Raw genomic sequence first — 22,581 nt, forward strand, 5'->3', positions numbered from 1 at the left:
AATCGATCTGCTGGTCTATACTCCCAGGGAAGAGTCCGATCAGTGATAAGAATTCTGAATTCTGGAGTCTCAATCCTGAACTTTATATTTTGGATCCGGATGCTACGTGTTTATCAGCTGGCCAGTACAGATCAGTACAGGTCAGTCAGACTATAGGGGAGGGGTATTGATAAAGGTGGGGCCGCCTTTATTCAGGCTGTGGGGAACCTACAGTGGGCACCCAGGAGTAGCGTCCAGCACTGCATGCAGTTTGCAGCCAGGGCTGCTGGCCCTGAATACAGAGCAGTGCAGTGGAAAATTAAAGGGAGCTGGAATCACAGAGTAATTATTATTGATACAGTATGTGGAACGGGTCGGGTACGGCGTGGTTCCTGTATGCAAGTGAAAATGCACCTTTAGATCCTGCATTTGGCCAACTGTTTTGGGGCCCTTCAGTTACCTAGGGGGGCCTCGAGCGCTGATCCCGATGGCGACCATCAGCACCCGTTTTTGGATGGAATCCTCCAGTAACTATGCAGTGCTTGTTGTTCGCATTGTAGCACACTGGTTAATGGAAACTGTGGGTTTTGGGGTCTCAGGGCCCAGTTAATTACCATGAGACTCTGAAGCTCTGTTCCCTGTTTGTGAAGACAGTCAGCAGTCATCCATCCATCGATCCATTTTCCAAACTGCTTATCCTACTGGGTTGCGGGGGGCCCGGAGCCTATCGCGGAAGCATTGGGCACGAGGCAGGGAACAACCCAGGATGGGGGGCCAGCCCATCGCAGGGAACACTCACACACCAATCACTCACACATGCACACCTACGGGCAATTTAGCAAGTCCAATTAGCCTCAGCATGTTTTTGGACTGTGGGGGGAAACCGGAGTACCCGGAGGAAACCCCACGACGACACGGGGAGAACATGCAAACTCCACACACATGTGACCCAGGCGGAGACTCGAACCCGGATCCCAGACGTGTGAGGCAACAGTGCTAACCACTGCACCACCATGCCGCCCCCTGCTGTAACAATCATTTCACCATTAATCACAATGTTCTTCACAACACGACCCTGACAGGAGACAAAGTAAGAGAGGTGAGATTAAGATGGTTTGGGCCTGTGCAGAGGAGGGAGGCCAGACAAGGGGAGAAGAGGAAGAGCAACGAGAAAGTATGTGGATGTGGGGAGGGAGGACATGTGGGTGGTTGGAGAGAGAGATGAAGATGCAGAGGACTGAGGGAGAAGGAGACAGATGATCCACTGTGGTGACGCCGAATGGGAGCAGATGGAAGCAGATGGAGAAGAAGAAGGAGAAGCCTGGTCCATTAAACGTGTTGAAACTGAAGCCTCAATCTGAGCAAATCTAATGAGTCCATAAGGATGCATTTATGTTTTATCAAAGCAGAAACGTCCATCCCAGAAGAGGACAATCTATTGTCCAGTCCTCCTTAATCGATATACCGCAGTGCGCAAGTGAGCCTGCTTTTCTCCAGCTTTATGCTGAGGATTGATATTTACAACATACTTTTCAATTAATTAACTTCCCATTCCAGCTTGCAGAAAGTCCGTTTTTACAGTAATCTGCATCCCTTTACCTCAGGTGTAATTTATATAGAATACAGTCAGAATTTCTGTTGAAATTCTCAAAGACAATGGGATTTGAAAAAGTAAAATAATTATACATTGATTATAAACTTCTTCCTCATAGCATGTGTGTGCCTGTACGCCTTTTGACTGAGAATCTTAGTGTTATAAACAGTGTTAGTTTAAATGCACATTTACCTTTGATCTGTAGGAAAAGATCCCTCTCTGAAGATGATTGGTGCCTCCATTGACCAGTCACTCTTCATGGAAACACAGCTGGGTACAGGTGAGTCTGCTCTCTCCATCAGGACACTGTGGACAGTCATAGGAAAATCCCCATTATATACAGTCAGGTCCATAAATATTGGGACATCGACACAATTCTTATCTTTTTGGCTCTATACATCACCTCAATGGATTTGAAATGAAATGAACAAGATGTGCTTTAACTGCAGACTTTCAGCTTTAATTTGAGGGTACTTACATACAAATCAGGTGAACGGTGTAGGAATTACAGCAGTTTGTGTATCTGCCACCCACTTTTTACGGGACCAAAAGTAATGGGACAATTGGCTGCTCAGCTGTTCCATGGCCAAGTGTGTGTCATTCCCTCATTATCTAATTTACAAGGAGCAGATAAAAGGTCTAGAGTTCATTTCAAGTGTGCTATTTGCATTTGGAATCCGTTGCTGTCAACTCTCAATATGAGATGCAAAGAGCTGTCACTATCAGTGAAGCAAGCCGTCATTAGGCTGAAAAATCAAAACAAACCCATCAGAGAGATAGCAAATACATTAGGTGTGGCCAAATCAACTGTTTGGAACATTCTTAAAAAGAAAGATCGCACCAGTGAGCTCAGCAGCACGAAAACAGTTGCAAAGCCACGGAAAACAACTGTGGTGGATGACCGAAGAAATCTTTCCCTGGTGAAGAAAAACCCCTTCAGAACAGTTGGCCAGATCAAGAACACTCTCCAGGAAGTAGGTGTATGTGTGTCAAGGTCAACAATCAAGAGAAGACTTCACCAGAGTGAATACAGAGGGTTCAACTAAAGATGTAAACCATTGGTGAGCCTCAAAAACAGGAAGGCCAGATTAGAGTTTGCCAAACAACATCTAAAAAAGCCTTTACAGTTCTGGAACAACATCCTATGGGCAGATGAAACAAAGATCAACTTGTACCAGAGTGATGGGAAGAGAAGAGTATGGAGAAGGAAAGGAACTGCTCATGATCCAAAACATACCACATCATCAGTGAAGTATGGTGGTGGTAGTGTCATGGCGTGGACATGTGTGGCTGCCACTGGAACTGGTTCCCTTGTATTCATTGATGTACCTGCTGACAAAAGCAGCAGGATGAATTCTAAAGTGTTTCGGGCAATATTATCTGCTCATATTCAGCCAAATGCTTCAGAACTCATTGGACGGTGCTTCATAGTGCAGATGGACAATGACCTGAAGCATACTGCGAAAGCAACCAAAGAGTTTTTTAAGGCAAAGAAGTAGAATGTTATGCAATGGCCAAGTCAATCACCTGACCTGAATCCGATTGAACGTGCATTTCACTTGCTAAAGACAAAACTGAAGGGGAAAAGCCCCAAGAAGAAGCAGGAACTAAGGACAGTTGCAGTAGAGGCCTGGCAGAGCATCACTAGGGATGTAACCCAGCGTTTGATGATGCCTGTGCATTCCGGACTTCAGGCTGTAATTGACTGCAAAGGATTTGCAACCAAGTAGTAAAAAGTGAAAGTTTGATTTATGATTGTTAATTTGTCCCATTACTTTTGGTCCCTTAAAAAGTGGGTGGCAGATATACATACTGCTGTAATTCCTACACCGTTCACCTGATTTGTATGTAAATACCCTCAAATTAAAGCTGAAAGTCTGCAGTTAAAGCACATCTTATTCATTCCATTTCAAATCCATTGAGGTGGTGTATAGAGCCAAAAATATTAGAATTGTGTCGATGTCCCAATATTTATGGACCTGTAAATATAATCCATATAATGTGGACAGGGTCAGGTTAAATCTTTAGTTGTTTAGCCTTCTGTTCTGTCTTCATGTACTTTCATATCCCATAAAGCTTTTGATGCAAACAGGCTTGTTTACAGTTAGTTTTAATGTGAAATAAACTGTCTCACTCAAAGTTAAGATTCCAGTATTGAAGGTTTAATATCACTGTTACAATCTCAGTTGCTAGACTTGGCTGTCATTGCTTTTTATTCCTGTTTATTGATTTGTTTATATGTTTATTGGTTAGTTTATGCTCCACTTCATCCATCCTATCAGAAATGGTCACAAATAATGATCTGTTTGCTCCCTCTAGTATAAAAGATCTGGCTGATTGGGGAAGAAAAAGGAGGAGAATGAAGATGTCGAGGTCTTTTTATTAATCTACACGTAGTAACATGTTCCACACTGAGCCAGCCCTGGCTAGGAGCCCTTTCTGCTTAGGTATTATGGCCTGACTATAGACCCAAAGAGACATGCATGCTAGTGGGCTGTAACAGTCGTTTTACCATAAATCACAATGTTCTTCACAACACGACCCTGACAGTGTTCCTGTCTTATTCGGGTGATACTCCTACAATCAGTGCTATTTTATAACTGATTACATTTTAAAAAAATACTCAATGTCACATTTTTGAGAATATGGATTTTTGGAAAATATTGTCATTTCAGCCTGGAAATGCAAACCTAGATGTCGGAACGACAACAATGTATTAATTTATTAAGGTACAACTGATTGCTCTCTGATTTTTTTCATGTTGGTTTGAAAAGCAGACACAGCTTCTGTCTCACCTCCCAGTTGTCTTTGTTTTACACTCCACAGGGGGGGTCATTTCAGTAGCAGCTCCCTCCATTTCTGTGCCGATCCAGACCAGATGACTGATGCTGGGGCTCCTGTGAAAATGAAATTGCTGCACTGAAATTGCACCAGACCGTGAGCCCAAAACAGAGGTTTGTGCCGATCTATGAATTTTGTTAAATATACACTGGAAAGTCACTTAATGTAAATCCTATCTTGGACATATGATCACATAGCTTAGGCTAATGTAACCTGCATGGCCACATTACTGCTTTGCACTAGCTGGTCTAGAAAGGTCACACTGTAGATTGTCAGTGGCTGGTTAGTTATTATTCTTCATTATAGTTACATCTACATCACAATGACCAAGCAGAACAGCACTATGGTTTGTAATACTTGGTTTATGTTGGTCTCAGCTGGGGCCCCGAATCGGCTGCTTCGCCCTGGGCCCCCACAGGAGAGCTCCACAGGGTCAATATTCATGGTCAGGCTGCTACAGCCAAACCTTTGGTCACTCATGCCAATGCCAAACGTCAGTTTTAATGGTGCCATGTATTGTTCCCTGTTGAGTCCATCTTCACTGTCTTTCCTACAGTTCCGGTGTGGAAAAGCCCCAAAGAGGGTTACCACACGGACTGCTGCGTACCCAGAGTGCAGCACGGAGGTGGACCAGTGATGGTCTGGACTGCAACATCATGGCATTCCTGAAGCCCACGACTTGTTCTAGATGTGTGTGTCACTGCCAAGGACAAGTAAACCATTCTGGAGGACCATGTTCACCCAATGGTTCAATCATTGTACCCTGAAGTTCGTGCCATGTGTCAGAATACTGGTGGCAGAGTGGTTTGATGAACAGGAACATGAAGGTGAACGTCTCTCAAGGGCTGTACAGTTACCAAATCCGAATATTATTGATCCGCTTTGGGGTATTTTGGAGGAGCGAGTCAGGAAACGTCTTCATCCACCAGCATTACGGTGACTTGGCCACTGATCTGCAAGAGGAATGGCTCACAATCCCACTGGTCACTGTGCAGGACTTGTATCTGTCATTCCCAAGACAAACTGATGCTGTACTGGCCGCAAAAGGAAGCCCTACACCATACTAATAAACTATTGTGGTCTTAGATTTTGTTATTCAGACAAATGCACAGACACATTGCCTTTGGATTGCAACTGTTCCTCTGTTAGTGTTTGCAGTTTTAATAATTTAAAAAAAAATCTGTTTTCCCTGCTGTACCAAAATTGCACCAAACCGTGAACACAAAACTGGGGTTTGCACTAAAATGTAAGTCCATCGTGCAATTTTTGCTCTACTACTTTCCCCACACTTCTGTGCAACTTCAAAGTTATTGCCGGTGTAGGCAGTTCGTGGCCATTTTTAGATGCAGTATGTGAGCTGTATCCAACCTATATGGTAAACAGATTGTATTTATATAGCACTTTTCTACTAATACAAGCACTCAAAGCACTTTACGATTCATGCCCCACATCCACCCATCTATCTATCTATCCACAAAGACATTCATACACCGCTGGCAGAGGCTGCCATGCAAGGCATGCAACAGCTGGTAAACACAGGTCACCAGGCAACAGTTGGTCACCAGGAACAATTTGGAATTCAGTGTGTTGCTCAAGGAGGAACTGGAACTCAAACCTGCAACTCTCCAGTCGCCGAACCACAGCACTACCTCCTGCGCCACCATCACCCCACTATACCCCTGCTGCCATGGCCCTGCTTACTAACACAGTCAAAAGACTGACCAAATCTGTTGTGTTACCACTATCTGATTGGTGGATATGCACAGAGACAAGAAAGTTCCAGTGATCTACATTAACATACATGGATTATCTGAAGGAATAAAGAGTATATTCTCTATATATTTCATTATTTGTAATATCGCACATGGCGAAGTATACATACATTCCTGAAAACTCGGAGCTTAAAAACTTCCAACCTCTTACTTATAAAAGTAATATAGAACAACAGAATGAAATATATTCTTAATGGAAATTTAAGCAAGCCAATGCAAATCCTGATAGCATTTGATGCTAACATAACAGCAATTCTCACAGGGTGATTTCATACTGCAGGAACATTTTTTTTTTAGGAACCAGAACTTTTTTCCAGAACCAGAAAGTAACAGTAGGTACTTCTCACTAGAACACTGGGGTGGAGCTTATAGAAATAACTTGATGATTGTTTGACCACAAGCACTGGAACTGACTTGGAAATTATGCAGAAATGCTGGAAAAAGAGATACAAGCACTGGAGCAAAAACTCAGCAGATGGAATTATTTTTGTAACTCAGTTGCATTTAATGCATCAATGAAAACCCTTTTTGCTTGTCTCTCCATATTTCTACATTGTAAAAGTGGATCAATAACAAATTTACTTTTGTCAAATAACTCCGGTGACATTTTTTGTTCTGTGGAAAATGAGAGATCAACCTTCTGGCCAGATTCAGTAAAATAAAAGACTTTATGTATTTTGATTGTGATCAATCTCCCAATAACTAACAACTTGCAAGGTGTTCATTCTCCATTGTTTTTGGGTGGTGCTGTAGTTTTGTATGAATTTATTAAGTTTAGCCTGCAACTTTATTTGCGCCTCCCATGCTTATTCAGCATGAAGGTCCCAGTTCCTGTTCTGCAGTGTGAAAGCAGCACATGAAAGTGGCCATGAGCTACAAAAATCCCTGGCAGAGACAACCTGGGAACTGGTTACCAGGAACCATGTTGCAGAACTTTGGTGTGAAAGCGCCCACAGACAGAGGAGGGGAAATTAGCACAAAGTAATTCATGATGTACACTGTGTGAACAGTAAATAAGTGTCACTTTGCTCTACAAACCTGGCAACACCTTTACTGAGCCGACCCTTGTGCAGTGGAAAATGAAAGGGAGCTGGAACCGCACAGTAATTATTATCTCTATGTGGAACGGGTTGGGTATGGCGTGGTTCCTGTATGCAAGTGGAAATGTACCTTTAGATCCTGCACAGTTTTGGCCAGCTGTGGTTTTGGGGCCCTTCAGTTACCTAGGGGGGCCTCGAGCGCTGATCCCCATGGCGACCATCAGCACCCGTTTTTGGACGAAATCTTCCAGTAACTTTGCAGTGCTTGTTGTTTGCATCTTAGCACACTGGTTAATGGAAACTGTGGGTTTTGGGGTCTCAGGGCCCAGTTAATTACCATGAGACTCCGAAGCTCTGTTCCCTGTTTGTGAAGGCAGTCAGCAGTCATTTTCAGATAAAATCCTCTGGTACTTTGGACAGTCCAGGGGGAAGAAGTGGCATAATGTATATGGTGGGGGGGGGGGGGGGGGGGGCCTTGAAAGGTTTGTGCCCTGGGGCCCGTGATTTAATCTGCCAATGTACTGGTTAAATTACCATTACTGCTGGCTGATATTAAAGCTTTATCAGTGTTCAAAGTTAGCAGCACCAGAGCTAAAGAAACAACTACTAAAATAATGGAGATGATTGGATTGGGTGATCAGCAATTTTCCATAGTGGAAGATGAAGGACTTCCAATCACCAATTAGGAGAGTCACCAACCCATGACATGTTTATAATTCAGCAGTAAATCTGGCCTGTAGGTCGACCTTTCATGTTCCACACAATAATAAGTGATGTAACATCATTCCAATAATCTGCACCGACAAGTTCGGCAAGTTTCTCAGGCAGCCGATGCCCTGGGCTTCCTGTAATGAACATTCACCATGACATCAAAACTGACAGCAAGGAAGAGCTACAAGAGTTTCATACAACCGAGAGATTCAACTATGGGATGGGGGCGGGGGGTGTCCTGCCATTTAGCCCGAATGACTGAATTGAAAGTGCCTCCCTTTTGAGGTCCTGACTGATCCTTTCCAATCACCAAATTAAAAATCACTCACCCATCGAATTTTGTTGATTGCATTGAAAAAGTAAAGTTAACATTTTATACTTTAACATCAAAGCCATTATTTCATTTCAGGTCCAGTCTGAGTGTATTTTTCATGCTGCTTCTGTTAATTTACAGTATATACAGGTATAAAAATAAAGGTATGAGACCCGCCATTTCTACTGGATTTTATGTTTTGATCTTGTACTCTCACACATACGCCCACACATCATCAAAATCTGCCTTACAATATATATTGTTTTAAATCAGACAAAGACCTCTGCTGAACAAAACTATCTTGTTTTAACTGTCTCGTTGGGGGAAAAAACACAAAATAAGTGTTTCTGGCTTTTGGGTTTTTATACTGTAGGCCGACCTGAATTGTACATTTTTTTGTCCGAAATACACCGGGGGCCGTGTGAGCTACAAGTTAGAATTTATTTATATAATTATGCTACATAATTGATAGGTATGCATTTTATAGTCAGGCACGTAGCTAAGTAGGCAAAATATGGGTTGTGTGTGATCGGCAGCTTCTCGGCAGGCCGAGAAGCTGCCGATCACACCTGTACCAGGTAATAATCTAGCTTCTCCATAGTACCTGCAACCTTAAATCACCGGCGCAGACACTGTATGTAAGTGTGTTATACGTGCTTATTTTTTTAAAATAATTGTATCTGTTAAATATAGTCTTACCTTGCAATACAAAATGTCTTTATATTATTCCAGAATCTTATCCGTGTTTCTTGACAAAATGGAGACTCCAGCTTTAAAATACTTTCATTTTTATTTACACACAGCAGGAAATAGTTACATACCTTCATACCAATCGCGGGAGCGGTCTAAGCAGAAATGGACTCGGATTATCTTTTTGGGATATTATCCATGTCACTTAATAACAAGTAAATAAATATAAATAAATAAAACTAATGGGACCAGCTGCCCCCCCCCCCCCCCGCCAACTATAATTCTCTCATAAGGCACTTTATTCATTATATTTGTACATATAAAACGCGGCACTACAGTAACACTTAAATCTTGAACATATTTAAATCAAAAGCACATAATTTTACAATTTTTTGTTTGTTTCATCAGAAGATATCTTTAATTAGTGTAATGTTTCTTGTTTTTCTCTCTGTCGTTCTCTTCCTTTTTTCCCTCCCCTCTCTTCCATTCTCTCTTTTCATTGCTCTCTTAGTACTATTGTCCTGCCTCGATCGTCCGCTCCTTCCGTGTGCCGCGCCCCCTCATCTACCCCTTGTGGATTCCCCGTGTTTACCAGCAGTTTCTGATCATTGTCATTAGTCTAATGTATTTAGTCCGCGTTTCCGTTTATTTCCCCAGTCCGGTCATTGTAGTGTTTTTGACGTTTGCTGTCCTGTCTGCCTCTCCGAAAGTCCATCAAACCCCTTATTCCTGACTCCTCGTATTCCTCGCCTGCTTCCCTGGCCCGTGCTCCTCACAGTAATGACAACTACACAACAACTGCACACACACGTGGACAAAATTATTGGTACCCTTCGGTCAATGAAAGAAAAACTCACAATGGTCATAGAAATAACATTAATCTGACAAAAGTAATAATAAATAAAAATTCCATGAAATTTAACTAATCCAGGGATTCTAGAGAATGTTTGTTTCAGTTTCAAATCTGTCATCTAGTTTTTGCATCATAATAACCTACATTCACGATATAACAGATTTCTGTCAACATAATTTTTAAGATAAATATGCTTTGTTTTACTTATAGTATTAAAACATATTTATTAATCTTTTAATATGTAGTGTGTGTTTGTAAAGAAGTTTGTATTTATTAGTAATTATTACCAAACACGTAAAAATAATTAAATTTGCAAGAATGTGGTCATTTTGCCCTGATTAAAATCTTCTAAAAAGAAATGTTTGATGCGTTTCCCAAAAACATTGTCTCTCGGTGTTACGAAGACCCTAAAGGTATGTCTTAGCGAAGTCGTTCCTTTACCAAAGTGCGTTCCCCGAACAGTGTCTTATGACAGACGTGCATTATGCCTACTCGAGATGCGATTATTCCTATTATGCAGCGAATTTTGGACTGAGTTATGGCAGAAAGTTGTGTATAAATTAACCTAAAAATGTTTTTTTATAATGAAAAAAAAGAAATCAATGTTAACAAGTGTAATTGAGAAAACTAAAGAACACTCATTGCAGTTAGTTAAATTGATTTGATTGTATGGTGTGCAGCCTACATAAATTGTTATACAAAATTTCATGGTACCTTGATTGAGGTTTCAATATTCGTTGATTTAATAGCAGTTCCACGTTATTGATATAATGCATTTCTTTCAGGTTACATTTGTCATAAAGGCAAAAATGATATGCGTATGTAGGTTCACACGACAGAAAAACTCAATCGCACAACAACAAAAAATTACGTAACGCTACGGAGAGCCGAAGTTTTGCAGAAGGACCAAGACACCTTTTATTTTCTCAAACAAACCCTACAAATTATACATGTAATAATAAGACACAATTCATTACTACTGCTTAAAATATTACACTGGACTATGTTTTACACACATACACACACACACACACACACACACACACACACACATTAAAAAGTGTCTGAGAACAGCAACATAAATGGTGAAACTAATGTTCTGTCAAAAAAATATATATATTCATTTTGAGGAGGGTCATCCTGTAAAACTCCACAACAGCTGCAGTCTATGAGAAGCCGTTTTAACATTTAACCAAGTCACACTCCTGTCCGTAATTACATTTTAGATATTCACAATAGCTTTTCTCCTAGTCAGAATGGCAATTACAGACATCCACTGTTAGGTTGAAGAAACTGTTATTAATCATTTTGTTATCATTCCTGTATGATTAGCTATGAGTGTAAATATGTATATACATTATTTTGTCTTCTTCTAACGTCATACTCTAGATTATATTAATAATAGTATTTAGCTGCACGTACCCTGAGTATGCGCTCAACAGCTGTACACTTAGGTAAAAAACGTTTCTTGTTCTCACCTCCCTATTCTGCATGACTCTTGCGCCTCCCACTGACTATAAATAAAGGAGCCAATGGGAACCACCCTTTGTAACACATTCTGCTGTAGTTTGCATTGCAGAGAGTGTGGGTACCCTTGCAAGTAAAAACTATAAAATGTGTTGTCTCAATAAAAGGTGGAGTTGGGGTGGAAACGCCGGGCGCTTTCCCCAACATCCACAATCACATTCTTCCTAGTAGATACTCTAATGGTGCTTTTCTACAGGACGTCTAAGTCTTGATTAGTCACAAAACACTAACAAATCAAGCTGAAACGTATAACAAGCACAATTCTACTTCTCTATTGGTTCTCCTAGGTAGCAGGTACATCCACCCATTTTTCCCAAAACATGTCTCGGCCGCTAGACTTCTACTTATGGATATAGACCTTCATTCACTGGCTAACATATGATTAATGTGATAACTACTTATACATTTGTACTACTGCATAACATATTACGTATGACCTATTGTGACCACTTTATAACTACATCTCTCTGTGCACCAGTAGGGGCAGCTTCGAATCCCTTTCTGCAGGTGGCATCTCCCCACCTTCTCCTCTGCCCGTCTCTCCAAGGCCTTCAGGGCCTGTGAGACTGACCACGTGCAGGATACCATGAGACGAGGACACACAGTATTCTAAACAATCTCTTCTTGCCTAAGGCCTAAGACATTACAGACCCAATATGCCTCCCAACCCAGACCTACCGATGTCCAATTTTCTTTCCACACTAGTAACTGTGTGGTTCCAGCTCACTTCAGTTTCCCCCTGCAGAAGGTCAGCTTGGTAAAGACGGAGTTTGGACAGCGACAGTGAAGTAAAATGAAGAGGCGCTTATTTACTGTTCGTACTGTTAACATCATGATTTACTATGTGCTAATGTCTGCCAGCTGAGTGCACCTGCAGCCCCACCAGATGCTTCTTTAACAACTTCACCATCCTTGAAATGTGTTTAGCAAGATGCTATTATTGCAGCCTTACTCTTGGTGTTGGGTCTGGTAAAAATTGACTGATGTGCTACTAACTGACCCTTCAGTTCTTGACGTTTTGGGAACATAGAGCCGTTTTAGCTGGGAAATCAGTCTGATGATCAATGACGGACGAAAAACGGACGAAAACCAAGGCAAGACAAAGAATGAAATAGACAAGACTGGTCGAAAATAATCAGACACAGCTGGGCAAGATCGGGGAAGCACACATGGATAATCAGGGGGCGTGGCACACACGAGGATAATCAGGGGGCGTGGCACACACGAGGATAATCAGGGGGCGTGGCACACACGAGGATAATCAGGGGGCGTGGCACACACGAGGATAATCAGGGGGCGTGGCACACACGAGGATCGGACGAGCCGGGCATGACAATATTAATCCATGCTTTGAATCTGACAAATTAATCAAATGATTGACTAAAGCTTGATGCACACATTGCAAAAGCATTTATTCTGTTGCTCACGGAAGAAAGTAAGACATTGATGACCACCTGTGCACTTCCAAGCACAAAATATGGATCAGGGCTGTGAGTGGAACCAGCTGAGTATTGCATTTGGCACTCTGATTCCTGGTGATAGGGAGCTAAAATGGGCCACTCGAGGGCACCTTAGCTCACCGTACTGCGAAACATGTGGGATAATTAGGACATTCTGTGACAAGCTTTCCATATCTTAGTGTCTTATTACCAATGGTTTTTGCACAATCGACTGACAATGTTCAGTGAGTGCATCGAGGTGCTTGAGAAACAGAAGTCCACCATAGTTTACTTAGTATTCCCCTTGAACAGCCTGCAGGAGAAGCTGATTGAGAGGACCACATGCTTCACTGGACTGAAGGTCTGTTTGTCCTAATGGTTTCTACCACACCATTATTATTTACATTTTAGAAATAATATGCATAAAGTAATAACACTAATTTAAATTCTTTTATATCAGGAGAAAAGCCTCCTGACCACCTTAGATGACCCACAAAAGCAGTAGGTCCATAGAGTAGATGAGATGTGTAGCTTTTATGACCGGTGAGTTAGGGGTCAATTCTTGCACACTGCCTGAGAGTGTGGTCCAATGGCAGGAGGTAATGAACACTGTTTTTAACACAGTGTCTTTTGGTTTAATTATGAATACACAAGGAGAATCTGTTCTTATGCAGTATTTGCCTTATCAACAATGGAAAGTAAACCATTAACTACATAGTTATTTTTCTTAGATGTAACAGAAAGACATAAAAGATGCATATGTTGGGTGACAGAATAAAGAATCCTGCAAAATGTGCTTCAGCTGAATGAAATGTTTGGCATTATAGACTTGAAGTGGTCAAAGCTGAATTTGTCACGCCCTCTCAGGCGGAACCCGCCGCCCACTCGTCAACAGCTCCGCCCGAGCAGGCAGGGTTCCCCAGGTGTTCTGTATAATCTCCCTAATGAGGACTCCAGATAAGCAAGGAGCACAGTCAGCTCCTTGCGAAGTATTGTGCCATTACTATGAGCCTTGCCAAGCAACTACTTGTCTCTCGTGGTCCCGCAGTTCCTTCCCTGTTCCGTATTCCTATTGTGCTTGCCTTACCTTGTCTTCTTCCTTTCCCCAGACTCATCCCCGTACCTGACCCTGCTTACCTGCTGATCCCGGCTTCTCCTGTTTCCCTTCCCCTGTGTGGTCGTGTCCTGTGTGCCCGTGTAGGACTGACCTTCCGGCTTTCGACCTCCACTCACGGCTTACGACCATCCTTCTGGCTTTCGACCCCAGCTAACGGCTCACGACCATCCTTTACGGATTTCCCTTTTGTTGTATCGCTTTCTGCGATCACAATAAACTTTCTGGCTGCGCGCATTTCTGGATCCTCGCCTGATTACTCTGCCTCCGGTCACAGAATACTTCGCCTAGAAGACATGGATCCAGCGCACAGCCGATCCATGGAGAGTCGGCTGACTGCCATCGAGCAGCTTCTAACTTCCCAAGCAGCCCATGTGCCCTTGCCAGCTTCTCCACCTCGGGCTACTCTCTCCACTCCTATTGCTCCTCCTGAGCGATACGATGGAGACCCCGACACGTGTCAGGGTTTCCTCATGCAGGTCGGAATCTATGTGGAGGAACATCCAGAAAGGTTCCAATCCCCAGGAGCGGAGGTGCGGTTTACCATCTCACTTCTCACAGGAAGAGCACTAGAGTGGGCTACCGCCCTGTGGGCTCGCCAGAGTCCTCTAATTGAGACTCCCCAGGACTTCCATCAGGCTTTCATGGAGGTGTTCAACCACCCTGCCATGGGAAGGAGACCAGGAGACCGTCTCCTGGATTGCCGACAGGGGGGTCGGTCAGCGGTGGAGTTCTCACTGGAATTCCGCACCATAGCCGCAGGACTCCGTTGGCCAGATGACGCTCTGATGACCATTTTCCGCCGGGGATTGAATCAGGATCTCCAGGAAGAACTCGCCTCTCGAGGAGAGGCCCTATCCTTCGAGGAGTATGTTCGTCTCGCCGTGAGACTGGATAACACCGTCAGGGATAGAAGGAGAGGGAGAACCCAGGCGGAGAGTCACCGCGCCCCACCGGCAACTTCAGCGGACTCTCCAGAGTCCATGCAGTTGGGCAGAGCCCCCCTCACGGCATCAGAGCGCAGACGGAGGACCCAGAGAGGATTATGCCTCTACTGTGGAGAGGCGGGGCATGTGCTGTCAACATGTCCCATCAGACCCAGCCGAGAGGAGAATAACCCTCCGGTGAGTACACCACCTCGAGCCATGACCAACCTCCCACAGTTTACTCTGCCAGTGAGCATTAGCTCATCTACAGGGAGCCAGGAACTCCTTGCCCTTGTGGATAGCGGGGCAGCAGGTAACTTTATTGACCAGCAGCTGGCCCATCAGTTAGGCTTACCTTGCCAGAAGCTGGCACGCCCCCTCACAGTCCTCGGAGTCACCGGACAGAGAATCCAGGACGGAACCATCGGTAACTGTACTCACCCTTTCCGACTTCAAATAGGAGCTCTGCATGAGGAACAGATTGAGATGTACCTCCTACCGCATGCCAAAGACCCGGTGATCCTCGGTCTGCCCTGGCTACAACGACACAATCCCCAGCTCGATTGGAGAAGGGGTGAGCTAACCTCCTGGTCGCCAGAATGCCTCTCGTCATGTATGTCCCTGCCCTGTCGTACCTCCAGCGTAGAGAGCCCGGAATCGGATGAAGGAAGCCATCTACCCCCGGAGTATTGTGATTTTCAGGACGTTTTTAGTAAAAAACGAGCCTTTTCTCTGCCTCCCCATCGAGAGTGGGACTGTGAGATTAACCTGCTCGAGGGTGCCACCACACCCAAGGGGAGGCTGTATCCCGTATCAGTCCAGGAGGAGACCTCGCTGGAGGATTACATTCGAGAGAGTCTCATGCAGGGGATCATTCGGCCCTCTACCTCACCGGTAACCGCTGGATTCTTTTTCGTGAAGAAGAAGGATGGAGGACTGAGACCGTGCATTGACTATAGGGCACTTAACGCTATTTCAGTCAAGAGAAGGGAACCCCTTCCCTTAATTCCCTCTGCCTTGGAGCAGTTACGAGAGGCCCGGCTTTTCACTAAGTTGGACCTAAGGAGTGCATATAACCTCATTCGTATTAAGGAGGGGGAGGAATGGAAGACCTCCTTTATCACCAGCAGGGGGCAGTATGAGTACCTAGTTATGCCGTACGGACTAGCTAATAGTCCGTCAATCTTCCAGTCGTTTATGAATCATGTTTTCCAGGATCTGCTGAATCAGTGTGTTATAGTGTATATAGATGACATTCTCATTTACTCCCCAGACAGAGAGACCCACGTCCGACAGGTACGACAGGTGCTCCAACGGTTACGGGAACATCGTCTTTACGCCAAGTTAGCTAAATGCGAGTTTCACCGTACCCGTATCCAGTTCCTCGGGTATGTGCTGCAACAAGGAAAGGTCGCCATGGAGGAGGGCAAGGTAAGCGCCATCCAGGAGTGGCCACAGCCCCAAACGCTGAAAGAGCTACAACGGTTCTTGGGGTTCGCTAACTTCTATCGTAGGTTCATACGTAACTTCAGTCAGGTAGCAGCCCCTCTCACATCCCTGACTAGAGGAGCCCCGTCCCGCCTGTCCTGGACAGAGGAGGCTACCCGAGCCTTCAACCAGCTAAAGAGGGCATTCTGCACTGCTCCTGTCCTAGCTCAACCCTGTCCCAACCAACCTTTCGAGGTGGAGGTGGACGCCTCCAATGTCGGCGTGGGAGCCGTCCTCATTCAACGTCATCCGCAAACCGGACGAAGACATCCCTGCGCCTACTTCTCACGTAAGCTATCTCCAGCTGAACACAACTACCCTGTAGGTGAACGAGAACTACTCGCTATTCGTCTGGCCTTAGAGGAGTGGCGGCACTGGTTGGAGGGCGCCCGGTACCCATTTGTAGTGTTCACCGATCATCGAAACTTGGAATATCTCCAGTCGGTCAAGCGGCTATCGGCGCGCCAGGTTCGCTGGGCTCAGTGGTTTGCGCGCTTTGACTTTCGCGTACAGTATCTACCGGGAAATAAAAATGTGAAGGCTGATGCACTGTCTCGTCAGTTTGAGTCCCCAACCAGCACGGAGGAGACAGCTCCAATCCTGGATCCCAAGTGCTTCGTGTCATCCATCACTTGGACCTTGGAGGAAACCATACGACAAGCAAACGAACAAAGACCTCCACCCCCGGGGTGTCCACCCGGTGCCCGGTATGTACCTCGTCACCATCGGAAAGCGTTGTTGAACTGGATTCATTCCCACCACAGCAGCGGACATCCCGGGGTGGAGTCTACCCAGCTACTGGTTTCTAGGAGGTATTGGTGGCCGGGCTGGAGGAAGGATACCCAGGACTATGTTGACGCCTGTGCCGAATGTGCACAGGTAAAGGCTTCCCATCAAGCTCCAGCCGGTCTACTCCAACCATTGCCAGTACCATCTCAACCTTGGACACACATTGCCATGGACTTCATTACAGATCTTCCTCGATCGGAGGGTAAGACCACCATTCTAACCATTGTGGATAGATTTTCAAAGATGTGCAGACTTATCGCCTTGCCCAAACTGCCCTCAGCGAGTGAACTCGCTGACAGACTCATAAATTCATTATTCCGGTACTACGGCATTCCTATGGACATTGTTTCTGATCGAGGACCACAATTCAATTCTAGAGTGTTTCATGAAATGTGCCGTAAGCTACGAATCAATCTTAGTCTCTCCTCAGCTTATCACCCACAATCAAACGGACTCGCAGAACGCACTAACCAGGAGGTTACAAAGGCTCTCCGAGTCCTATGTCGTGGAGGACCCAATGAATGGGCAGCCCACTTAGTGTGGGCTGAATACGCAATCAACTCCCGGGTGAATTCTACAACTAACCTGTCACCCTTTCAGTGCGTTCTTGGTTACCAGCCACTACTTTTCCCCTGGAACTCACCTGAGGGACCTGTACCACAAGTGGAGGAATGGTTCCAGAGAAGCAGGGAGGTCTGGCGAGGGGTTCAACGGGCTCTACGACATAAGGCTTCACAGTTAAAGACCCAAGCAGATCGTCGACGTCGGGCAGGACCAGCCTACCGGGTGGGACAGCTGGTCTGGTTGTCTACCCGGAATCTCCGCATTCCAGGCTGTAGGAAACTGACAGCTAAGTATATCGGTCCATTTCGTATCCTCCGCAAAGTGGGGCCGGTCGCTGTCCGCCTACAACTACCTCGGGTCTACAGGATCTGTCCCACGTTTCACGTCTCCCTCTTGAAGCCTGTAAAACACAGTGTATTGCAACCTGCACCGGTTCCTTCTGCGGAGCCCCCTGTCGTCCCCCAGGAGGACCCTTCTGCTAACCAGGTCCGGGCCATCCTGGACTCTCGTCGCCGCCAGGGTAAACTTCAGTACCTGGTGGACTGGACTGACTGCTCCACGGAGGAGCGCTGCTGGATCCCAGGCAACTCACCGATGGATCCCGCCGTACGGGCAGCTTTCCATGCACGTTATCCCTCGAAGCCTGCTCCCCGGCCTCGTGGCAGACCCTGCAAGCGCCGTCGGCCTCCAGGAGGCGGCCGTCAGGGGGGGGGTACTGTCACGCCCTCTCAGGCGGAACCCGCCGCCCACTCGTCAACAGCTCCGCCCGAGCAGGCAGGGTTCCCCAGGTGTTCTGTATAATCTCCCTAATGAGGACTCCAGATAAGCAAGGAGCACAGTCAGCTCCTTGCGAAGTATTGTGCCATTACTATGAGCCTTGCCAAGCAACTACTTGTCTCTCGTGGTCCCGCAGTTCCTTCCCTGTTCCGTATTCCTATTGTGCTTGCCTTACCTTGTCTTCTTCCTTTCCCCAGACTCATCCCCGTACCTGACCCTGCTTACCTGCTGATCCCGGCTTCTCCTGTTTCCCTTCCCCTGTGTGGTCGTGTCCTGTGTGCCCGTGTAGGACTGACCTTCCGGCTTTCGACCTCCACTCACGGCTTACGACCATCCTTCTGGCTTTCGACCCCAGCTAACGGCTCACGACCATCCTTTACGGATTTCCCTTTTGTTGTATCGCTTTCTGCGATCACAATAAACTTTCTGGCTGCGCGCATTTCTGGATCCTCGCCTGATTACTCTGCCTCCGGTCACAGAATTGATGGTAATAAACTAATATGTAATAAATATTTTTCTGCACAGTGGGTTAAAATTTCAATGAAGTATCTGACCTCAGAGGTCCGGTGCCAGATCAGTAACTCAGAGCTCTTTGACAGGACAACTTGCATCAGGAAGGATGTAGAGGAGAAGTTGCCAGAGTGCATGAACTCCAGCGGACCACTGGGTGGATATATTCACCACTATCAGTCAGAAGCACATCATCCACAGAAAGATGTCTTTTCTCATTCAGTTTGCAGTGAGCTTTCCAGGCACCAGTGCATCTGTGGGGAGGATCTTCTCCATAATGAACAGTACTTGGATGGATGAGCAAATCCATAGAACCTTGCTCGCCACAAGTCAGAACCTGGACCACACTTTTACGGACTTGTATAAGGAGATCCTACCAAAGAAAATGCTTTTGAGGAGCATCCATTCTTCAGTGAATTTCATATGAACATGTGAACCTTACAGTATGATATAACTCCATGCATATAATAGTGAATTAACATTTAATATTGACCTTAGGAAACAAAGAAAATGCACTGAATTTGTCGAGAAAGCAACAGTGAATATTTGTACACTATTGAATAGCCTGAGTTTGTCCATAGTCAGTATTTATACAATGCACATACATTTCTTTCTTAAGTTTCTTAAAGCATCAACGGTGAATGTTAATGCACTACTAATTGCACTGAGATGTTTAAAGGAAGTTCAATTTAAAAAATGTACAGTGATTTGATGTAGAATATGTGTTTATTTGTGTAAGTGATTATTCCCCTGGGGGCGGCATGGTGGTGCAGTGGTTAGCACTGTTGCCTCACACCTCTGGGACCTGGGTTCGAATCTCCGCCTGGGTCACATGTGTGTGGAGTTTGCATGTTCTCTCCATGTCATCGTGGGGTTTCCTCCGGGTACTCCGGTTTCCCCCCACAGTCCAAAAACATGCTGAGGCTGATTGGAGTTACTAAATTGCCCGTAGGTATGCATGTGTGAGTGCATGGTGTGTGAGTGTGCCCTGTGATGGGCTGGCCCCCCATCCTGGGTTGTTCCCTGCCTCGTGCCCATTGATTCCGGGATAGGCTCCGGACCCCCCGCGACCCAATAGGATAAGCGGTTTAGGAAATGGATGGATGGATGGATGGATTATTCCCCTGATCCCTTTCTGATAATGATGATGATGATGATGAGGAGGATGATGAGACAAAGTGGTCATTAACTGACTGAGGAAGGGCGCTATGTGTGTGCATGAGATCACACATGTACACACACGAGCTACACAAGTGTCCCGTTTTGGTGCTTTGAAAATGTGGTCACTCTAGTTAAATACTTAACTTGTCACATCCCTACATACATTAAATTATTTGATGAGAACTGGAGAGTTTGACTAGCCTCTGAACCTCCATCCTCTCAACCAGCGCAAGCAGGATCGTTAGTTTTGTTATTGCTTGGTGAAGGTTTTTTTTTAATGTCAAGAGTAACTATTATGAAATAGTAAACCTGAAAGAGATTGTTCCTGAGGTAATGTACTCTATGCCTTAAGAGAGACTCCAGCTGGAATACACTTAATCTAATGAATGCGGCAAAGGTAATATACAATTTCAGAGTAATGTAATACATAGTCTTACTCTCCAGCTAATAGGCCAGTGAAAATTGAGGAATGTCCAGTTCAGTGTTTTTTATGACTTTTTTCCTGAAGATCATAAAAGTAACAAATGAACTTTTTACTCAAAATATGTTCTGAAACATTCTGCCAATTGATTATTTTATTTTTTTAATTATGCATTTTGAGACCAGTTGCAGGGTGGCACAGTGGCACAGTGGTTAGTGCTGCTGCCTCACAGTAAGTAGGGCCTGGGTTTGCTCCTGGTCCTTCCTGAGTGGAGTTCGCATGCTGTCCCTGTGTTCGTGTGGGTTTCTGCCAGGGCCTCTGGTTTTCTCCTATGGTCTGAAAGAGTGCAGCATAGGTTGATTGGCGAGTCTAAATGGGATCCATCACCACGAAATGAGTCTTATGGGTGAAATTTACAAGGTTTCAGTTTCAAAAAATGTGACCCATCACCAGGAAATGAGTCTTATGGGTGAAATTTACTAAATTTGTAAATCTCACCCATAAGACTCATTTCCTGGTGATGGGTTACAAATTGGCCGTGTCTGTGTGCCCTGCGGTGGGTTGGCTCCTGCCTGTGCCTCTTGTTCCTGCGATAGGCTCCGGTCCCCCCTGCAACCCCAGTTGAGATTAAGTGGTTGCAGTCATGGATGTAGATGAACTACTATGATATCTATCTGCATGCTGTGCACTAACTGTTGGGGAAAGCGCCCGGCGTTTCCACCCCAACTCCACATTTACGAGACTGTTAGGAGAAAGCGCCGTAGCTTTCACTCCTACAATCTAGTTATGTTGGAGAAAGCGCTGTATCTTTCACTCCTACAATCTCCTGTGTGAGGAAGCGCCGCAGCTTACTACTCACACACTTCCACTTCTAGGACCCAGGAATAATCGAGACAGCACACGTCTTTCTGTTTTACTTGCGCAAGGGTGCCCACTTCAGGTGCAACAGACAGTATCTGCGCCTCTGTTGAGTGTCACACCGGACAGTCCCTTGGCTTCTTTATTTATAGGGTAGGGGAGGGGTTACATGGGTCTTGTCTTTAACTAGTCAATGCTGTGTGAGGCCTCCGTGAAACAGGGTTAATACAAAGCATTACATTTCTCAAGGTGGGCCCCCTGCTATGTTGACAGAATCTGTTTCCTTTCTCAAGGTCTCTTATTCCTGCTTCACAATCTGGTAGGCCCCTGTGAGGACATCTTGTCTGCAACCCTTTCTGGGCCATGGGTTAGTTGTTAAGGGTTGCACGTACACATATAGGAGGATAATAATATGATAAAATACACAGATACACTCTAACAGAGACACACACTTTACAATTTTACTTGCAAGGGTACCCACACTCTCTGCAATGCAAACTACAGCAGAATGTGTTACAAAGGGTGGTTCCCCTTGGCTCCTTTATTTATAGTCAGTGGGGGGCGCAAGAGAGGGAAGTGAGATTCTTATCTAAGTAGGCAGCTGTTAACCACCTACTTAGAGTACAATAGCTAAGAGTATGTGGCTAGAAGATAAGAAATAACGTATACATGTATTTACATTCATTGCTGATCATACAGAAATGATAACAAGATGATTAACAACTGTTTCTTCAACCTAACACTAACAATGAAGAACCGCAGATTAGCACAATAGAAAGTAATTCTCTTTATTTTATTGCTCATAGTTCATATTACATGTGTGGAGGGCATTGACATGTCTTGACCACATTGTGGAACTTCTCATTACATCCAACACTTTCGTCGATCATTGATCTCCGTACCAGTGTCTGACTGTGACCAGACTCCATACTTCCAGAGTTTGTAGTGAGAAATGACAAATCCATCAAATGCTGAAGTGAATATGGACAAAACATGTACAATGTATGGTTTTATCCCCCCCCCCCCCCCCCCATATCTGGTATTACACCTGCTGGTGCAGAGGCTTTCAGGAATATCCCATTACATGAAACATTTGTAAACCTTCACTGGCTGAACCTAGGGCTGCACAATTAATCGAATTTTAATCACGATCACGATTTTGACTGCCACGATTAAATTAAGATGATCGTCGGCGATATTAACATTTGAATAGC

The 22,581-nt window shown here is 44.9% G+C and overlaps 1 protein-coding gene and 1 long non-coding RNA gene across 3 annotated transcripts in view; one reads left to right on the forward strand and one right to left on the reverse strand.

Moving 5' to 3' along the window:
- Positions 1–22,581, reverse strand: part of LOC125739964 (uncharacterized) — a 262,341-nt gene that overhangs the window by 93,753 nt on the left and 146,007 nt on the right. The gene's annotated exons all lie outside the window — the stretch shown is intronic.
- Positions 10,136–20,633, forward strand: LOC125739974 (uncharacterized). Of its 2 annotated transcripts, none has more exons than XR_007397406.1 (2): positions 10,136–10,206; positions 19,017–20,633. It is a non-coding gene; the product is annotated as an uncharacterized LOC125739974 (long non-coding RNA). The 2 variants fall into 2 exon arrangements; XR_007397405.1 differs by lacking the exon at positions 10,136–10,206 and adding an exon at positions 12,026–13,120.

This window comes from Brienomyrus brachyistius, chromosome 4, assembly GCF_023856365.1.
Source record: "Brienomyrus brachyistius isolate T26 chromosome 4, BBRACH_0.4, whole genome shotgun sequence".
Classification (NCBI taxonomy): Eukaryota; Metazoa; Chordata; class Actinopteri; order Osteoglossiformes; family Mormyridae; genus Brienomyrus; species Brienomyrus brachyistius.